This window comes from Toxorhynchites rutilus, chromosome 1, assembly GCF_029784135.1.
Source record: "Toxorhynchites rutilus septentrionalis strain SRP chromosome 1, ASM2978413v1, whole genome shotgun sequence".
NCBI classification, from domain to species: Eukaryota; Metazoa; Arthropoda; class Insecta; order Diptera; family Culicidae; genus Toxorhynchites; species Toxorhynchites rutilus.
The window spans coordinates 43,380,458-43,401,468 of NC_073744.1; the positions used below are offsets into that span (position 1 = coordinate 43,380,458).

Sequence of the window (21,011 nt, forward strand, 5' to 3'; positions counted from 1 at the left end):
TCCAGCGGTGCCGTAACACCCGTTACTTAAAAAGTTTGTAGCTTCTCGATGATACTTTGGCCGTTGAGGTTATTTGTTGGCAAAATTTTTGTTTCCTTCGTATTTGCTATGTCAAAATTCGTAGCCGTCAGAAAGAAAAACAATGGTATAAAACTGACAAGAGAAATCCACCCATAAGCCACTAAACAACGCATTCGAAAACATTTGTAAAACTGTTAAGGCCCATCAGAGTATGTTGTGGTGAATCTTATATAATTCATTATTTATCATTGAACAATTTTATCATTTATCAATATAAAATATTGCAAAATAAGTATCAACACATTTTTGGCTCAACAAATCTGCGTAAGTTGTCAAATGAAATAGTCCCTTCTCTGTTCCGTGCCAACAAAGATAAAATATTGAACAGTGCCCTAGCACCGCAGCACAGGAGTGAAGTAGCTCAGAGAAAAAGAAAGGCGAACACAGCAACGAGAAGCAGAAGAAGAAAGAAGGCTGTCCGACATTCGCGAGAAGTATTGAAAATTTGATCCGCTGGCAGGGCAAGACGGATAGAAAAATTGAAATTGTACGAAATTTGATGTGCAAATTGGTTTTGCTCATTTTCCGGAGGATCACCCGCGCGTGTTACCCACAAAAGTGACCATTCTTGGTGGAAAATATCGACTCGAACGGGGCGCACACACAGAAAAAGAAGGTGTCGAATCATCGAGTAAGTGGCAAAGTAGTGACAAAAACGCAAGACAACGGCGGAAAAAGGAAATTCGATTCGATGCCGAAGGAAAAATATTGTGATCGAATGGTGGAATTATTTTGAATTTCGCGTAAGTTTGCGTCCTGAATTTATGTTAGCAATAGAAGCGAATCTTCCCTAGGCTATGTATTCTCAGTGGAGGTCTCTTTCTGGTCGCTACGTAAAATCTCGATTGGCTGTTTATTACGAGCGCGTCGAATACAGTTACGAGTATACACATACGTATGCATTAGAACAGGGACCATGTTATACATTTGCGGAGTGTGTTGCATAAAAAAACTGGTGACTGGATTTTTGTTTTGACCTATAACTTACTGGCTCCAAAGGTGGGTGTTATTTTGGAGTGGAATACTAGCCTACACCTCAATTCGAGTTACACGCGATAAATAGCTGGTGTTAGAATGTGTTACACGTAGTTTAACAGTAAAAAACGAATAGTAGTTTTGAAAAAAGTTTTTATTTGACCTGGGCAAAGGGCCCAAAGTGTTTGCATGACATCATCTAGTAGAGTGTACTTGAAAACGCTGCTTTACAACTATGAAAAGCATGCGATGGTTAGAAAGTGATGCATTGCACACGTACAAACAATTCTGAATGAGTTTCGCTGAGACTTCAATAATTTGATATATGGTCTTGCCATTATTCGAATTTTTAGAGTTTGATTGAATTTTTAATCATACACTATCTCAATAATAGCTGCATCACAAACGCAATTAGTTCTGAAATTTAATTATCACGATGTTCGGTGTCAGTGATATGTTGCTTATATGTTATTTTTGAAATTAAATACACTTAAAAAACAATCCATTCATATTAATCAGCATTGCAATTTCTTCGAAAAATTGTATGTATACTATAAACCTGTAATTTTTCATGATAATCGGAGAATTCTCGCGTAACTTTTGAAAAGATCCTATGTAACAAATGTAAACAAATAGAGTTAATCCATGCACGCTATTTGTTTTCAATCATTGAATGCATTACAAAAACAATCGTTCACGTATATATCTTTATCTTTTTATCGCCGATACGAGAAATATCCATTGTACAGATTCGGATTCAAAGCACACGGCTGTTACTTCAGACGCCACTTTCCTCCGACGCTAGAAACGTCCGAGGTAACAAAGCAGTCGGAACAACACGAAGTCGTACTTCGGTCGTTTCGAGTTTTTGTTTCTTTCAGATGTTGTTATCGATTTCAGTGCAATTCAACGAGTGATAACATTAAAAAGGTTTTAGAACGAAATCAGGGGATAGTAACTTCAAGCAAAAAAGTGGGACCGATTCGAGATTACTTTTATGTAAACAGTGAACTTTTTTTACACTCTAAAAATTGCACCGACTTGCACTGACAACTGAATGATATTGTCAATTTGTGCGAGATGCCTCAAAACAGCTGGGAATAAATATTGTTTATATACAGTAAGTTACATTTAATGCGACGTTATTGGGCGGACCTGTAATGTGACACGTTTAATTGGACATTTTTGTAAACATCGAGTTCGCGGCCCAAATTAAGGTGCCACATTAAAGTTGCCACCAGACGTAGACACTGTTCTACTCACATCGCCAATGTTCAATTACAAGCCAACATCGCCTCCAAAACGACACTGAGTGGTGCCTCGGCATGTCGTATTAAATTTAAACTATTGTATTATATTGTTAACCATGTTCGCATCATAAGCAACGAGCACACTTATTTTCCAATTGCGACAGTATTCACGATGATTGGATAGATGAATATACGACTTATACATGCACCTAGTACGACTATTGTCATGCGTATATACGATTTACTACAGACAACCAAAATACGAATGGCGGAAAACGTTCTTGTAATAATTATTATAGATTTTTGTAAATACATGTATGTTTGGAATATTACGTTAACAATTATTTTTAAGTCCGAATATTTCCGGTGAAAAGTGAAAAGTGAAAGAAAGAAAAGTGAAAGTTAAAGTTGCTTTTTTATTTTTAACTTTTAAGAATGAAAGATTATCTGTTTGTCGGTCTTTTGCGTTCTGATAAACTTAGTGACAAAAATAAATTAGTTCAACTTCGTCATTCAATTGCACTTAACTCAAAACTGTAAACATGAGATTATGAACTTGACAAACGAAGCTGCCAAGTATGCCAACCCAGCAAACATTAAATCGTATAACTATCGTATATAGAGTATCGAATATCTGATATTTTGAGTGGTATGTGATGCGTCCAAATAGCATATACAGTAAGCTACCTCTAATCGTCGACATACCGAGGCACTACTCAGTGTCGCTTCAGAGGTGATTGGCTGTAATTGGACATTCACGATGATAGTGGTACAATGTCGACATCAGGTGGCGACTTTCAATCTGGGGCCATACGTTCGGTACCAAACTCGATGTTTACAAAATATCCAATTAGAGATGAAAATGTCCAATTATTTGTGTCCCATTAAAGGTCTGTCCAATTAACTAAATGTCGAATTAGAGGTAGCTTACTGTACATGCATGGTTGTTAGGCAATACCTAATAACATAATAAGTCTGTTGTCATACGAATATACGATTCATCACTGCCATAAAAAAATGGCGGAAAATATTCAAGTAAAATGTTCGGCCCGGGGAATCACCATTTTTGTATGTATATAGAGCCTTTATGAACATTTATGTTTGTACATATAGGAATTAATCAATTGACTTTTAGGGATATAAATATTTGATATGAGTGGTGGCGACGGTTATAAAATTGCTCCGATGGGATTTGCACTCCGGTTGTTTGGATTATCAAACCGCAGCTATCTCGTACGGCTATCTGAAATATGATTTTAGGGCAATTAAAGTTTTTACATATGATACGAAAGAGTTGCATTCGGATACGTCTTTCCTGATTGTTTATTGTGCTTTAGTGGAAATATCACAAAATGTATATAGAAATGGTTAAATAAAGTTCAGTACTACATGTTTCAAGTAATCAAATAACATGAAGTAAAAAATTTCATTCTTATTTTAACAATTTATAACTGCCTTTGGGCCTGCCCAGCAAACATTAAATCGTAAAAAATTCGAGGGGTTGTATCCGAGACACGACCGCTTAGAACGTAGGACTACGCAATCCTTTTTCTTTTGAAATTTGATGGTTTATCATTTCGAATATTATTTGTGAATACGTCGAAATTTAATAAATAACTCTTGAGAAAAAAGTTCCGGAGATCCTGAAAAGGTTTAATGACTTGTGTAGTTTTGTAGAATCATTTTGAGAAGCAACGATCATTTTTTACCTTTGCGAGAACAATACACTAAATGGTCATATGTCGCAATTTGTTTCTTTATATCAATGCATGCATTGCACTAAAAATTACCAGGAGGCATCTTCCGCGCATCGCCATCAAAGACGAATGAACTGTCTATAATTTAAAAAAAAAAGAAGTGCATCGTCATTCAACAAGCATCAAACACGCGCCTAACAGATGCACACAGTTGCAGTGCTAAAAATGAAACATCGCGAGAATGACCGTTTATGAAAAATCGTTTCTCGACTCTCGGTCAAAACCGTCAACAAAGTTTCTCTAAGTTTCTATGTTTCGCGCAACGAAAACAAGCAACACACAAAAAAATCAAACATCGATGTTAAGAAGCGACCTATAATCATTTGCACTTTTCTCTTTTTTCGTCTTTTTTGCCATGAATTGGATGGTTGTGTTAATTGCAATGCCAGATGCACTTCAAGTGAAATATTCGCTAGCGTTCACAGCTCGAGGGGAAACATTGAACACAAAACGAGCAGAATAAGCGACCTTTGTTGTTTCGGGCACAGAAAGATTCTGAGAATTTTCCTCAGAGGAGATGCAATACTTATACGCTAGGGACAGCTTACTAATTATGCAAGGGTGAAGTTTATTTCACAAATTTTCTTTTTCTGCTATCCCCCTTCGTTGTTTCTGATCTAGCGGCTGCATAAGATATCCGTTATTGACAGCTCTGTTCGGGAAAGCACACAAATGAACAGAACAAATGTATGGGAAAATGGGAATGCCAATTTTCATCAATTTAAACCATATACAGACTATGGGATTGTAATGTATAGCATATCATACAAAAAAAAACTTAGAAAATTTCCAATTTGATTGTTATGCAAATCGTTTAAATCCGTTCGTAGAAAAAATAGTGATTAACGTTAACTTTATTTCATAAAAACGTGACCTGTTTTCTGATTTGGAACCCTTAATGTAAGCCGTAGTCCTACGTTAAAAATCTAAAATTGGAGGCGATATACATACATCCAAGACACATTACTTGTATGATGTGTATAACTGGTACATGCATATGAAATTGGAGGCCATTTACATGTATATATACCTCATGTAATATAAACAATAATTATACGATTTAAGTTTTTCTAGGATGTATGTATATCGCCTCCACGTTTGCATGTATGGGCTGGCAGGCGCATCATATACATGCAATTTATATAAGTCATACTTGTATGTTTGTGAATATAATCCTCAAAATAAGATGATTACACTAAACCTTCGTTTCAAACAACATATACAGTAACCAAATCACGCAATAAACATCAAGAATTGCTGGGAATCTCTTATCAATATTTGTTCAAACTTAAGAAGGTGCTTAACTCCAGTTTTGTTGACATCTTCTATGCATTCAATTAAGTCGTACAATAAATCATATATAAACATAAACATTCCCACCTTTCATCCTTCATTAAACACCTCGTAGTAGAAATCTGTCAGTATGCATACACTCTCCTACGAAACATAGTGGAAAAAAATATATTCGTCGATGTAAACAAGCGGTGAAAAAGGAGACACTTTTCGACGAGTGATTTGTATGAAGTTCCACTGCCGTGACGAAATGCTGATATTTGGATTGTTGTTTAGTAGTTAGCTAAGACCAAAGTACGTAGAATAGAAGGTAGTCTCCTCCCTGCTTTGTTCAAGTAGTGGTAGGCAAAGAAAAAAATCAAAACATTGTGATAAACCATCGATTGAATTCATATAAATTCGAACATTCTTGAATTTTTTTAAATTGTAACAAAAGAACTGTCTCAAAATATGTTTCCATGGGATGAAACAACAGTTTACTTAATCATTTTAAAATTAAAAACAGTGAAATTATCGCACCTGTATTATAAAAATAACGCAAAAAACGATGAACAAATGTGTGGAGAAGTTATATCGAAGCAGTGTCGTTCCTGCAATTGATAATATGATGAAAGATGAACACTGCTGATTTTTTTTGTCTTTCATTGAAGCATCCATCATGAATCATCGCGACGCTTTCATTGGTCTCAGTTTGGAGTGTTCAGCCGTAGTGGGGCCACTTAAGGGACCAAATTGGCGATTCTGGAAAACGAGAATAACATTTCATCCATCCCGGGTCATCTTCCGAAGTGATTGCAAATAAATATTTTGCACTTTCGCAAGAAGTGAATGTATAAATTTGGAATTTCGTATGAAACCCTTGGAACGGAACGTTTTGGAAGATCCAAGAAGCGAATGCATGGAACAGCTGAAAACATCTCCGATTAGTTTATCTCATCACAATTAATATAAAACACACTTACCTCCAGTACGAAGACGTCTTCTTTGCTGATAGGTTAAAACAGTATCCCCAAAAGAATCCGGCGAAAAATTAAGCGAACAAACAAATATGTTTCGCGTATCGAACGAGCTTTTGTATTCGAAAAAGTTTAACCATTTCCGTCTCAACAATTTGTTGGTCGGAAAATGGTGGAAAGTTATCCGACTTTCTTCAAAATTTTTCTGCTCCGGCATCGCGGGACGTTGCACTTCGACATATTGCTGGAGTAAACAAATACTGTTCAGTATGAAATCGATAAAAAATCACATCAAACCTTACCTGCAGTGAAAATGCGATACACTATCGTGATTATCGTCGGCTCGACCTACGATTTGGTCACTTTTTACGATTTTTTGAACTTGTTTTTGAAAAACAAGAAATATTGCAAAAACTTCCGTGCATCGAACAAATTGAGGATTGTTTATTACTATCTTCTTTGTGTGCGCGCTCCGTGTGTATACACAGGTAATATAACTTACCTTCTATTCTACGTACTTTGAGCTAAGACAAGTTGAGACAACTGGCTTCTTACTCTTCTACGTCGTACAAAAACGAAGCCATGACATGAAGATGCCAGAGTTGCCAAATATTATAAAATTTCGGATTTTTTTTTTAATTTCTGTTTTTAAGAATCGTAACATTTGGTTGGTGCGAATTTAATGAATTTGCATATTTTTAGCAAGGCAATCTCGAAAAGGATAAAATAAGTCTTTTAAATACCCATATCTATAATATAATAATGATATCCATAACAACTCGTCTAAGATTGTCTGGAGAATCTTTTCTCTTTGATTCGTGCAAAACAACGGCGCTCAACTCCATTGTATTTCAGAAACAACTTGAAAATCGTGACTCTTTCGCAATACATAACCGTAGTACCGAATGCTTCGCATACAGCCGATACATAAGAACATCTTGTTGGATTGATGGACTTGCTATCAAAGCGGCGAGAAGAATGTTCAGCCCAGAAACTGATGGACAGTGAAGCAGCATCGACATCATATCGAATTTCAGCTTCATCTAATTTTAGTGATAATGGGGATGACATGATGACATGTGCTCCCGTGGCCGAGTGGTTAGCGTCAAACCTAACATGCCGGGGGTTCGGGTTCGATTCCCGTTCTGGTCGGGGAAATTTTTCTTCAAAGAAATTTCCTCTGACTTGCACTGTGGTCACGCGTATTCTAGAGCTTGCCACTCAGAATGCATTCAAGGCGTGTTATTTGGCATAGAAATCTCAACTAAGTACTAATGAAAATGACGCAAGTAATACTACGTTGAGACGGCGGAGTTCCTCTAGGAACGTTAGTGCCATATAAGAAGAAGAAGAAGTGGATGACATGAATATTGAATTCGACTATGAGTACACCGTCGATGAAGCGAAAACTTTCCTCGACAGAACAGAACAAAATTCGTAGCTTGATTGGTTGGCATCATGAAAATAAATCAGCGGGAAAGAATATGTCAGCAGTGTAACAATTGGTAGTCAGCAAAACACAACCTGGATGGTATCAACAATCTCTTTTTTCTTATTTACGAGCTAGAGCTAACAACTCTGCCATTTGCATAGTGAATGATGAGACTTTCCATTTATTCTTAGCAATGGAAATTATATTCCGAAATATGAAATCGCATTAGGGACCTAACGAAGCTGAACTAACAAATGAGTGTTTTGCCGTTCACTTTACTCCATTGTAAAAAAACACATACATAAACTTGCATATACATTAGAACCTCAATTATCCGCGAGCGGATGATCCGCGATGCGGGTTCTCCATTTCTAAATTCAATACAAACCCAACGCTATTTATTTTTATTGGCAACACTGAAAAATCGGCTTTGTTTACAAAATTTATCGAAATCAGCCAATCAGAAATCAGAACGACCGACAGAAATTTGGTCCGTATCTGACAGAAATTTGGTCCGTAAAAGACCCCCTTTTGTCTGATCTTATCTTATGGCGGGTTTACATTAGGGAGATCTATAGCTATAGATGGATTTATTCACGTGAAAATAGGTGTAAACGGGTGAGAATAAATATGATACACTTATTCGAGGTATATATAACTTGAATAAATTCAGCATATGTAAACGCTTGTGAATTTCTCACTGGTGAGAAATCACTAAAGTTGGATGCAGTTCTACTTCAGGTGAATAAATTCACCGAAGATATGAATATATTCATTATAGAATGCTGAATTTATTCGAGTTGTATATACCTCGAATAAGTGTATCATATTTATTCTCACCCGTTTACACCTATTTTCACGTGAATAAATCCATCTATAGCTATAGATCTCCCTAATGTAAACCCGCCATTAGGTAGTTAGTTTTAAATTCTGATCATGCAACGTAATATGTCCAATGTGCAAACACGGGCAGTCAAAACGTCCAATGTAACATTTTTCGCTCCAATACTTCCTCGTTAAGCTCAAATCTCGGAACAACAGTCACGATTGGTTTTCAGAACTTTAATTGACTGCTAGTAGTGAAAGTAGTGATAAAGATCGATACATTTTAAGACAATTTGCGGAATAATGTCAACATGTCCTGTCCATCGCATTTGTCCAGCCTTGTCTACTTTCTGAATTCGTCATAGAGATGGGCCAGCTCGTGGTTCCATACTTCGTGCCCAAGAGAACAACCGTTCAAATCAGGGATTTGTACATGGTACACTTCGTACTAAGTCGGAGTTTGTTGAATCTTAAGGATTCGCGGAGCCCATAGTGCGACTTCCATTGGTTGTTTTTCACGGCTGTTGTCAGTTGTTATCAGCGAGCCAAGGTGGACAAATTCCTCTACCACTTCAAGCTCGCCGCCGTCGATCACAGCACTACTACCAAGATGAATTCTGTTGCGATCAGTCCCTCCTGCTAGCATGTATTTGGTCTTAGACGCATTGATCCCGAGCCCAATCAGTCCTGCTTCGTGTTTCATTCGGGAATACAAATCCGCTACCGAAGTGGATTCGATTTGGCGTAGTGGTAACATCCATACCTCCACGCAAAGGTAACAAGTTCAATTCTCAGTCCCGACATTCTTCCAAAAAATGGAGTAAAAGTGACGAACCAGCAAAAAGTATTCAAAATCAATATAATAGGAAAAAGTGATTTTAACCTTTAACTTGAGATGAGAATGAGGATAGCATTCAAAGAGGCCGGAAAGCAACATTAATCGACACTGGAGATAGTATCACTACTACGCAAAGAAGGGGGATTGGGAATCGTCGACATTTCTGCACTGTGTGTTGCCCAAGTGTGACAACTACGCGAATACAGGATACAGCGCTCTACACTTGGCGTAAGCGGAGTACCAATTCAGCTGCAGTCTGCAGACAGTGGAGGAGAAGATTGAAGCTTGGAGGTAGAAGGCAGTTCATGGTGCCCATCAACTGGACCGGTCACACGTCGACAAGGCCGCATTTAATCTGTGGCTAACGCGTGGTGAACTCTGTTCAGTAGTAGAAGCCGACATGATAGCCATCCAGGACAGGATAATGCCGACAAGAAACTGCGGACGGTACGTCTGCCATCAAGTGATGACATTTGCCGGATGTGCCATTAACCCGGAGAAAACATAGGGTACATTGTGGAAGGCTGTCCCGTTTTCGCCAACGCAGCCTACACCGAGCGCCCCAACAACGTGGCCCGCGTTGTTCATCGACAACCGGCGCTCCAATGTGATCTATTGGAAGACAACGTACCCAACTATCGGTACCTGCCTGCAGCTGTCCTGGAAAATGACCACTGTACTAGGATCGCACTGTTCGCACTGCATTGTTCGATCTCTCGATCCACCACTACCATCCAAATATTATGGTATATGACAAGAGCGATCGACACGTCACCATCGCTATTCCACTGAAGTAGAATCTGGAGGAAATCTATGGTTGCAAAATATGCAAGTACCGGTCATTGGTCATGAAACTCAAGGAATTGTGGGGGCTAAGGGAGGTCCCAAGAATTGTTGCAGTCGTTCTCTCTGGAACTGGAATTGTCTCGAAAACACTTGTGGAAGCTCTAAAGGTGCTGAATATGGAAAAGGAATTGGCCGGCATCCAAAAGTCGGTCATCCTTAGCACCTGGGCGATTGCCCGAAATTGCTCGGTCAGGATTAAAAAGCACGAGCATGCAGATACGTGCATTCCGCAGAGCCTAGTCCCCCTTTGGTATTCAGAGTCTCGGGAACAGGTGAATATTCTGGCTGGGTTCGCCTAGTCAAGAAGTGAGATAAGTCTGCCAGAAAAAAAATCCTCTACCGTCGCATGTGTTCTTCCGATTATGTCCACGTCATCGGCGAAGTAGATAATTCGGCCTGATTACTTCCCACAAATCTACTTACTATTGACGATAGACGGCGAAAAAGGATCTGAGACAGAATTTTATAGGCACCATTCAGGGTTGTGATGGCAACGTTCAACCGGACGTGGTTCTGGACAATTTGTTAGATTATTAGCTTTTTTCGACGAATTTGATCTTGTATTTCTTCAGCAATTTTAAGGGTGGTAGCAGCATAATGATTCACAACAAAAAGACGTTTTTGAATACACTCCTTTCGATAATTCTCAGCGTTTATAGTTCCTGTTGTGAAATGTGGCAAACTTTTTTTTCCACAAGAACAAATAGCTTGCCATACAAGCACTTTCTTGCCAAACTTGTGCATTATAATCGACCTTTTAGCAACTAGAACTACTTTTCCAACTATGGCATTGACAAATTGGGGCCTCGGAAGTGGTGTGTCCAGTTCGTAATCATCAAAATGCAACAGTTTCTTCACTCCTTCAGGACAGTATCCCGGCATCGCTCCTTTGCCTGTTCATGTTGTTCCGCAGTCCGTTTTGGTGTCTTCCGTTTGTTGTAGGTTCTGATGTTGTTTGATATTTTGGACAGTAACTTTGAGTTTTTTAGCAATTTTCCGTACATAGTCAGATTTATCGGACAGCAAGAGCTTACACATTATTTCTCGATTTATGAATAAGAAGTACCTCTTCTGGTTCTGGATCATCACAAAATTTTCAAGAGTATGGTGTTCTTCAAACTTCCTGACAGTCTGGTATACAGCAGACTTAGACTTTTCAGTTTTGCAATATTTCTACGGGATGGTCCCTCGAGGCAGTACTTTGGGTTAAACGTGAAAGTTTTATCGTTAATCAAAGTTGTTCGTTTTGTAAAATGAACATTCCTTAATTCACCTTGGTTATGTTGAATCAGTTCAATACAGTGCAGTTCGTTCAGGAAGGCACTATTCTTCGAACGCCATTCATCATGGGCTGGATTTAAAAAGGGTGTGCGAGTTGCCTGAATTCGAGATTATTCAGTATCAAAGAATAATCAATCATAATTCATGTGAATGAAGGACCAGACCAGAAATCTCGTTTTAAAAAGGTCATAAATATTTCCAATTTATCATTTCAATCAATTGAATCTTGATGCAATATTCGTTGCTACAAATGATCCAGGCCGCAGTGCTTTCAACCGAGTTGAACAACGGATGGCCCCTCTTTTCCGGTAGTTAGCAGGTTCAATACGTCATCATGATCATGAAAGATCTCACTCGGATGGAAAACTCAAAACAAGGGACCAGGAAGTGGAACCGAAACGTTTTTAGTATGCAGGGGAATCTATAGCTGATGGTATGGAACAACCTAGCGATCCAGCCAAAGCTGAATATATTGAGTCCGAAGACTCCCAATATCTATGGAGCGGAATTAGTGGGATATTCATTCTTTTTTTTTTTATTAAATCGTTTATTTTTACAGGCTCAGTTACATAAGTTTAAGGGAGCCAAACTCCTGACTGTATTGTTACAAGTATATATAAACATTTTTTCTTAATTCTAATGTTAATGGTGTAGAAAACCGATTACTCGCGGTGTACTCGAGTTTAGAAGGGTGACATATTTTCTTCAGGAAAAGGAAGGGATAAAAGGATATGTTGACAATGTTCACTCTCACATTCACACTCACATTCATTACACTCAATTCTTAAGCCTATCTTATATCTAATATGTTTTTACATTTCACCTTATTCTATTGTTAATAAGAAGGGATTTGATTTCTCGCGAAGGAAAAGGAAAAGGAGAATATAAGGATATAAGGACAATCAGACACGAAGATCGATAACTTTTAGGAAGACATATATTTGGGACATGTAATCAAGGTCTAAACCAGCCAACACATCTCTCACTGGCACATTGGGCTGCCTTCCTCTAGCCCGAAGAGAGTTTTCTAAATTCGATCTGGCAACAAGATACTCCTCGCACGACCAAACAATGTGTTCGACGTCGTGGTAACCTTGGCCGCAGGCACAGATATTGCTGTCGGCAAGATCAAAACGAAAGAGTAGCGCGTTTAACGAATTGGACATGAGTCGGGAGAAGGTGCGAATAAAGTCCCGACTCAAGTTCAGACTTTTGAACCATGGTTTGAGGCTAACCTTAGGGATAATTGAGTGGAGCCACCGGCCCAATTCATCTTCGTTCCATTTGCGTTGCCAGTTAACGATGGTATTTTTACGAACTAAAGAATAAAATTCATTGAAGGCGATTTGACGCTGATAAATTTCGCCTTCAATTGCACCTACCTTTGCTAATGAGTCAGCCCTCTCATTACCCGGAATTGAGCAATGTGAAGGGACCCAGACAAAGGTAATGACATAACAGCGTCTGGTTAAAGCACTCAAAATTTCTCATATTCTCTCAAGGAAGTACGGCGAGTGCTTTTCCGGCCTCACTGAACGGATAGCTTCGACAGAGCTCAGACTATCCGTTACAATGTAATAGTGTTCAACAGGTCGTGAGGCGACGCTGTCCAGCGCCCAGTGTATTGCTGCCAATTCAGCAATATACACTGAGCAAGGATTCTGAAGACTGTGGGAGGTGCTAAAAAATTCGTTGAACACTCCAAATCCTGTGGACTCATTCATAGAGGACCCATCAGTGAAGTACATATTATCACAATTGATACGCCCATACTTTGCATTGAAGATCGTAGGAACGATCCCCGATCGATGATAATCTGGAATTCCATGGATTTTCTCCTTCATGAACAGATAAAAAATACAGAGGAATTGATGTAGTCAGGAAAACAAACACGGTTGGGAATGTACGAAGAAGGATCAACCTGCATGGAGATGAATTCATGATATGGACTCATGAACCCAGATTGAAAATTTAGCTCGATCAGCTGTTCAAAATTTCCGATCACCAATGGGTTCATAACCTTACACCGGATGAGGAACCGAAGAGATAATAAATTGAAGCGATCTTTTAGTGGGAGTAAGCCTGCCAAAACCTCGAGACTCATGGTATGCGTTGAGGGCATACATCCTAACGCAATACGGAGACAAAGATACTGAATTCGCTCGAGTTTAATGAGGTGTGTTTTGGCAGCTGATTGAAAACAAAAACTGCCATACTCCATCACTGAGAGAATAGTTGTTCGATACAACATTATAAGATCTTCGGGATGGGCTCCCCACCAGGTGCCGGTAATTGTACGGAGAAAGTTTATTCTTTGTTGACATTTTTTACTCAGATACCTAATATGGGCCCCCAAGTACATTTGGAGTCGAACCATACCCCAAGATACTTGAATGACATAGCATGAGTGATCGGTTTACCCAAAAGTTGAAGCTTTGGTTTTGCTGGTCTATGCTTCCTAGAAAAAACCACCATCTCTGTTTTCTCCGTGGAGAATTCGATCCCTAGCCCAATGGCCCAGGTTGAAAAATTGTTCAAGGTATCTTGTAAGGGTTCTTGCAGGTCGGATTCGTTTGATCCTACGACAGACACCACTCCATCATCTGCAAGTTGTCTTAGGCTGCAATTTTGTGTAAGGCAATTGTCGATGTCGCTTACATTGAAGTTGTACAAAAGGGGGCTTAAACATGAGCCCTGGGGGAGGCCCATGTAAGAGAACCGACTTACTGCCGAATCTCCGTGAGAAAAGTTCAAATGTTTCTTACAAAGCAAGTTATATAACATATTATTCAATAGAGGCGGCAGACCCCGAGAGTGTAATTTGTCTGACAAAACCTCTATTGAAACAGAATCAAAGGCCCCCTTTATGTCCAAGAATACTGAAGCCATTTGTTTTTTTCCGGCGTAAGCCATTTGAATTTCTGAAGAAAGCAACGCAAGACAATCATTCGTCCCCTTTCTCCTGCGGAACCCATATTGTGTATCTGAGAGTAAGCCATTCGTTTCAACCCAACGATCAAGTATATTCATTCTTATCGATTATGGATACATGGAAAAAAATGTATGAAAAAATGGAATACTTCCAATTTCCATCGATTGAAAGCATTCATCTATGTTGATACTCAAGGAAATGTCATCGCGGCCGTCTCGAATGTGAAACAAGGAGCTGCGATACAATTGAAATCCCAATATCAGGATACGTTAATGTTGGTCAAGTATACCATACGAGAGCGTTGGGATTATCGAAAAAAATCGACTTTTCGTGACTTCTTGCCAAACAATATTTTCCGAGAAAAAAATGTGATATTGTCGTTTTTATTTATTTATTTATTTATTCTTCGTCTTCGAAACTATAACGTACAGACTGTAACTTAAACTAATCTAAATGCCTAATTCTATTAACAAAGACATCCTTGCTGATACAGAAATCAAAATTCTCATAAACAGCGTTAAAACTTCGGATCACCTGACTTATAGATGGGCACTACACGAGCAATTTTAAGGCAGCCCGGGAATTGGCCAGTATAGATAATTTCATTAAATACGTCTACCAGCAGTGACGAGAAAAACTCATGATGTTTTTTGATGAATGACACTGGCATAGAGTCTGGTCCAGATGCTTTCTTAGAATCCAATTGGTTGATTATAACGATTACCTCATTAAGAGAGGTAGGTCTTAGAAACATCGAAGACTGTAGTGGTTGCATGGTATCAAATCGATTAATGTTCCTATTAGTATTGATCGTGGAAGCAAGGCTAGGTCCAACATCGCAGAAGAATTCATTGAACTTAGTACAAATGTAACTCGGATCCGTTATTATTTGCGTGCCGTCACGTAACGTGATCAATTTATTGTGATTGTCCTTATTTCGTGTCACGTCGTTAATGAGATTCCATACCATTTTCTGATTATTACCACTCAATATCCGTTCGTAATATTCGCGCTTGGCTTTCACTTTCCTTTCTTGTAGCATCTTCGAAACGTGTGTTAGTATCTCTGATGCATGTACGTCGTCCGGATTTCTACGTTTACGTTTAAGAGCATTATCCTTCACTTTGATCAACCTCCATAAATCAAGCGACATCCAGGGGCAGAAACCTTTGAGTTTGGCTTTAGCTGAGACTGTTTTTGTGATCCAAGCGAGAATGGTTAACGATTCGTTTCGTCAGAAGTTTTATTTAGGTATGGCATGTCATATTGAATGATGTGCAAATCAGGCAATGATCGCTTAGCTCAGTGAATACAGTTTCATTTACAACAGATTCAGTTAAAGTGTCTGAGCAAGCTACATGATCTAATATATTGTTACTGATAGGCCTCGTTACAATCGTGTTAGTTATCCGTATATTGTATGTTTCTAACATTCGCATATATTCACACACTATGTTATTAGAGGTGATGTTTGTTGGGATGTTCATATCGCCGACTAAAATACTTCTATCACCGCTGTTTGATTCCGAGACCATATTATCTATTTCATACAAAAATTTTCTGGCATCAAAAGAAGGAGGTCTATAGACCGCATGCAAATTAGTTGCCTTTCCCTGTGATTTCAATCGACAATGTATGTGATGAAATCCATCTATCGTTACATTTCTACACACATCAACATCTAGCTCATTGTGCACAAACACAGCTAGTCCACCAAAAATCTCCACCAAAGTCCACCAAAAATCTTCAAATGTTTTTCGATGTAACTCCTAAACATATATTTTTACCATAATGATGTATTTGGAAAAGTTGTTGAAAATTATAAGCAAATTCATAAAATTTTATGAACATGGCGGTATAACACGACAAACATATTAAAAGAGCCTATTTGCTTTAAAAAAGACAAAAAATTAAAAATATTTTTTAAAATATCTCGAGAATGGCTACATTTAGAAGGAGATTGATAATGAGTTTTTTTGTGTTAAATCACATCAGAATTCATAATTTGTGGCTAAAAATGATTGTTAACATACAAAAATTCGGAGTTTCGGTTTAAAAATAATTTTACCATCTTAGACTCATTTTTAAAATTCTCTACATGACTTCTATTTTATATGAAAAAAAAATTGAATATACTTATATAAATTAAAAAAAAAATGAAAAAGACAAAAAATTAAAAATATTTTTCTAAATATCTCGAGAATGGCTACATTTAGGAGGAGATTGATAAAGAGTTTTTTTGTGTTAAATCACATCAGAATTCATAATTTGTGGCTAAAAATTATTGTTAACATACAAAAATTCGTAGTTTCGAAAATTCATTAAAGTTCGATGTTCCAGAAAGTTTGTCAAACATAAATTATCATCTTGGACTCATTTTTTAAATTTTCTACATGACTTATATTTTATATGAAAAAATAAAAATATGTATTTTAGATATTGCGAACTAAAGTTTTTTTGTAAATAAAATAAAGAGTACTATTTATTTGGATGCAGTTCTACTTCAGGTGAATAAATTTACCGAAAATATGAATATATTCATTATAGAAGTTCACGCTAGTGTAAACGGTTGATGCGATTTCTATGGTTCCCGGAATAAATCGCCACAGAAAACGACTGCAACAGAAACCACCGCTTATAAAATGTGTAGTAGGCTATAAATATTGTGGCGCGGTATTGTATTTCAAAACAAGAATTAACCGGGCAAACGTATCGCCCCAGGCAAACGTAACGCCCCGGGCAGACGTATACCGTCCGACGCTCGCTAGAGCTCGGTCGGACATTGCTAAAGGATCGTATCCTATGTTTCAAACTAACCGGGCAATCAGTGGATCCCAGGTTTGCGTGCGAGACACCGCCGCTTCCGACGGCGGGTCGGCGGTGGACTCGGATTGCGTCATCTTGGCGGCATGGGCCGCCTCGATTCCTTATCCTCGCCAAATGGGGACTTCGTCCCCATTACATTGTCCTCAGAATAAATTTCGAAAAACGAGAACAAGAGAATAAATTTATAATAGAAATGTGAGGCACATGATGTTTTTCCCGCGCCAAATATTTCTAGCCTACTACACTTTTTCTAAGCGGTTGTTTCTGTTGCAGTTGTTTACTGTGGCGATTTATTCCGGTCACCGATTTCTATAAATCTCATCATATTTCTTCACATGAATATATCACTAGTCTAAACCCGCCATAAGACACTATTTCGATACGACTCAAAGTTTTTGAGATATAAATTATCAAAGATTTCTCTTACTAAAATCGATACGCCTTTTCAAAAGTTACACTTGAGTCGAAACATTCCCAAATGCTGTGGAAAACTCATATTTCCTCCAACAAGCAATACAAGCTTTTAAAATCGGCATTTTTAATTCGATTTCATTTGGAATTGCACAAATATGAACTATTTCGCGACTTCCCAAATGCAACATGCAACAAACTTTGGAATCTGTCACCCAAGGCTATTTACGGTGAAATATTGTTCACTATTCCAGTATTAGTAAGTATAATGATAGTTAATTGTGGCTTCGCTCTCGGTTCTCAACGAATGTGTGTGTGTGTGCAACCATCTCGTTGTGTGAAATGCATTTTGCATGTATTAATCTCCCCATATGATGCAGTATTGCAATTCCCCGACAGTACTCGCTAAACACTAGAAGCGAGCCGCGTACTAAAACGAGAAGATAAACGCGCGCGCCAATATGGATATCGTCGATAGTGTAAACTTTTACCAGTTCTCACTCTCGATCACCGCAATATAGTAAAAATATAGGTGAACATTGGTGGGTGATGTTGCTTGCTCGGCTCCCCCATTCATTCATTCGATTGATTATACTCTCGCAAGCAATTGGTAGTGAAGGAAGGAAAAATAGTTATCGCGTGTTTTGTACAACATTGAGGCGAAAAATAACAGAAATACAGTCTCACGATGTAACGACACATGCACACACCACCCAAGTGTGAGAGAAAAGTAGTGAGAAATAGTGGAAAATTCTATTACTTTGTCTGCAGTCAGGCATCCATTTGATAAATTACGCACGCCTCAAGAGTGGATAATTAGCCGATTCTGTGTTCATCTTGGAGGAGTATATACAAAAACACGGCCAAGGGATTGATATTTTTGGAGCTTGAGGATCTTGCTAAGTGTATGATTCTGCTTCTAGGGTAAAAATGCAAAGCAAAAAAAAACGTGGTGTGATATAATCATAAGCGATTTGCCCTCGTAGAGAACTTTTATATATTGCGTATGCATAGTTTTGTGTTTTGTGTGCACTGAAATTTGTGCAAGAATGATACATCAAATCACGATACATCTGGTTGAAAAGGAATAGTGAAACATTGCTGAAAATCAAACATCTTTCTTCTAGGTGATCCATCCAGTCGGAACCACTTGTCCCAATTGTGAGAGAATATCCGAATAAAAACAAACAAGAGCAATCAGACACAGTTTCCAGACGTATTATAGCTGCATGAGGCCAGCACTATTTATACGGAGTATAACGACATAAAGGAGCATAAAAGAAGGAAGAAAAAAACGAAAATATTAAGTGCACGAACGTGAGTGAAATACAAGCTGAAGGACGAGGGGAAAGCCGCTGAATATCGCAAAATAAAAAGATTGTGTGTGTCATAACAAAGAAGAAATCAGTGTTAGAGCGGTCGAGGAAAGTTTACAATTTGTGATTCCGAAGTAAAAGCGAAGATCGAAAAAGTATAAGTTGAAAAGTGAAGCGAGTGGATATGGCAAACATGTAGAAATATACAATTGGAGTATGTTCCCGGATTATGATGTTTTATGGAGATTCGAGCGTACAAATAAGATTGACCGATCACTGGAAACTAACTTGGGATAGCAATTAAATAAGCACATAGAGGCGAATGAACTGCAAAGTTTAAAGCCTCTTAAAAACAAAGAAAGAAAGAAAGAATAAGCACATCAGAATAAAAGGTGAGGTTCTTTATTATTGTGGTAGAGTAAAACTCATTCACTCTGTTCAAAACACAAATCAAAAGCCTGTGTCGCATCTGATTGGATATCAACATATTTCATTCTTCATCCTACCAAATTTGTAAAATAAATCATAAAACCTTTTGGATGATGACCCGGAAATACCGGTTTGATGTGACGAACACTGGTTCGTCTTTTTACGTTCCTCAAACTTTTGTCGAATCAGATCACGACAAAATCAATCTTTCAACTTTTAACCAGTTACACCCAAAAGGTATGAAATTTGGAGAATATTATTTTAAATCTCCAAACTTGAGATAATTAGAAAATAGACATTGTTTCTGAGCTCTTCACAATATAATTCTTAAATTGACCCCTTATTGAGCTTGCAATTCAGTGGGAAGTAGTTGAGTCTCGTTTTCCAGATGTTCGTCCAATAAACATCTGATTTTGAGCTATTTGACTGTAACTTTTTAATCTTCTCATGGAACTTAATTTTTATCCGATTCAGTTTGATGCCCCTTTTTCGGGAACGGATGTAATAACGCACGGTTCTCATTAACGTAGTGGTTTAAGCTATATCGGGTTTAACAATAAGAGCGCTACAGAAGTTTTTTTTAAAATAAAAAAGTCACAGGAGGGTTGTGTCCGATCGCATAGTTGACGTAGGATTCCGTTAGGCTATCTGTTGATTTTGGAAAATGATTTGGTGGTTCTGAAAAGGGCCGTTTTGTTTGGTTGTTTGGTATTGTGGAACGAGATATGATGAAAACCGCTCTCTGTGATTCTAGACGAGATGTCTGCTGTGTTATGTATGGATGAACTAAAGAAAAAAAACTCACCAATGTAATTTAAGATAATGACCAATACTGAACACAATTATCAATTTTTCTCATCAGTAAAAACATGTTACTTTAATATAGAGAAAACATATTTGAAATGGAAAAGGTAATTTTCTTTTATAATTTTCACTTTCTGAGTGTTTATTCAACCCAATGCGAATTTGAGTTGGACTAAAAACACCTAATGCTATATGTAGAGCAATCACCTTTTTTTCAATTTTCCTCGCCGTATGAACTTCCCTTGGGCGAAAATGAACACAACAAAACAGATAACTTAAACCAAACGACCCGTTCTCTAGCGGAACACACCTTGGTTTTTATTTATTAAAATTGAAATAAATCGTTTCATATATCAAGTCATTTTTAACACAACTGCTACCATATATAATTTTACACTTGCACTTGTGCAAAATTTTTCACAATACACGATCGGTCATTGATATGAAATTTCACGAAGCAACCGACATTAAAATTCCAATTTTAAATTTTATTTTCTAGAATTAATCGTATCACTCACCTTAGTTGCAATATAAAAATGTCCCCGACTTGCATATATTTGCAATGCCGATTTCCCTCGGGCATCTTGGTTTTGATATCTCTGTTAGGGAACATATTTCGGTGGGAGCAAGAGTTCCCCCTACTTTCATGTATTTGCAATGTAGTTTTCCCCCAGGCAGCTCGGGTTTGATGTCTCCGTTAGGGAACACATTTCGGTAGGAATAAAAGCTTCCCCTACTTTCATGTATTTGCAACGCCGA

The 21,011-nt window shown here is 37.9% G+C and overlaps 1 protein-coding gene across 6 annotated transcripts in view; it reads left to right on the plus strand.

The window, feature by feature from the left end:
* The first annotated feature begins 211 nt into the window (after positions 1–211).
* The window catches only part of LOC129763517 (uncharacterized), a 53,370-nt gene continuing 32,570 nt past the window's right edge, over positions 212–21,011 (plus strand). Inside the window, exons 1-3 of one of the 6 annotated variants that reach the window (XM_055762659.1) lie at positions 212–345; positions 410–824; positions 18,831–19,411. The gene's annotated coding sequence lies outside the window, so the exon portion shown is untranslated. Of the gene's footprint in view, positions 825–937; positions 1,081–18,322; positions 18,628–18,830; positions 19,412–21,011 lie in introns of those variants that run through there. The other 5 variants (XM_055762663.1, XM_055762658.1, XM_055762661.1 and 2 more) reach the window with 5 other exon arrangements.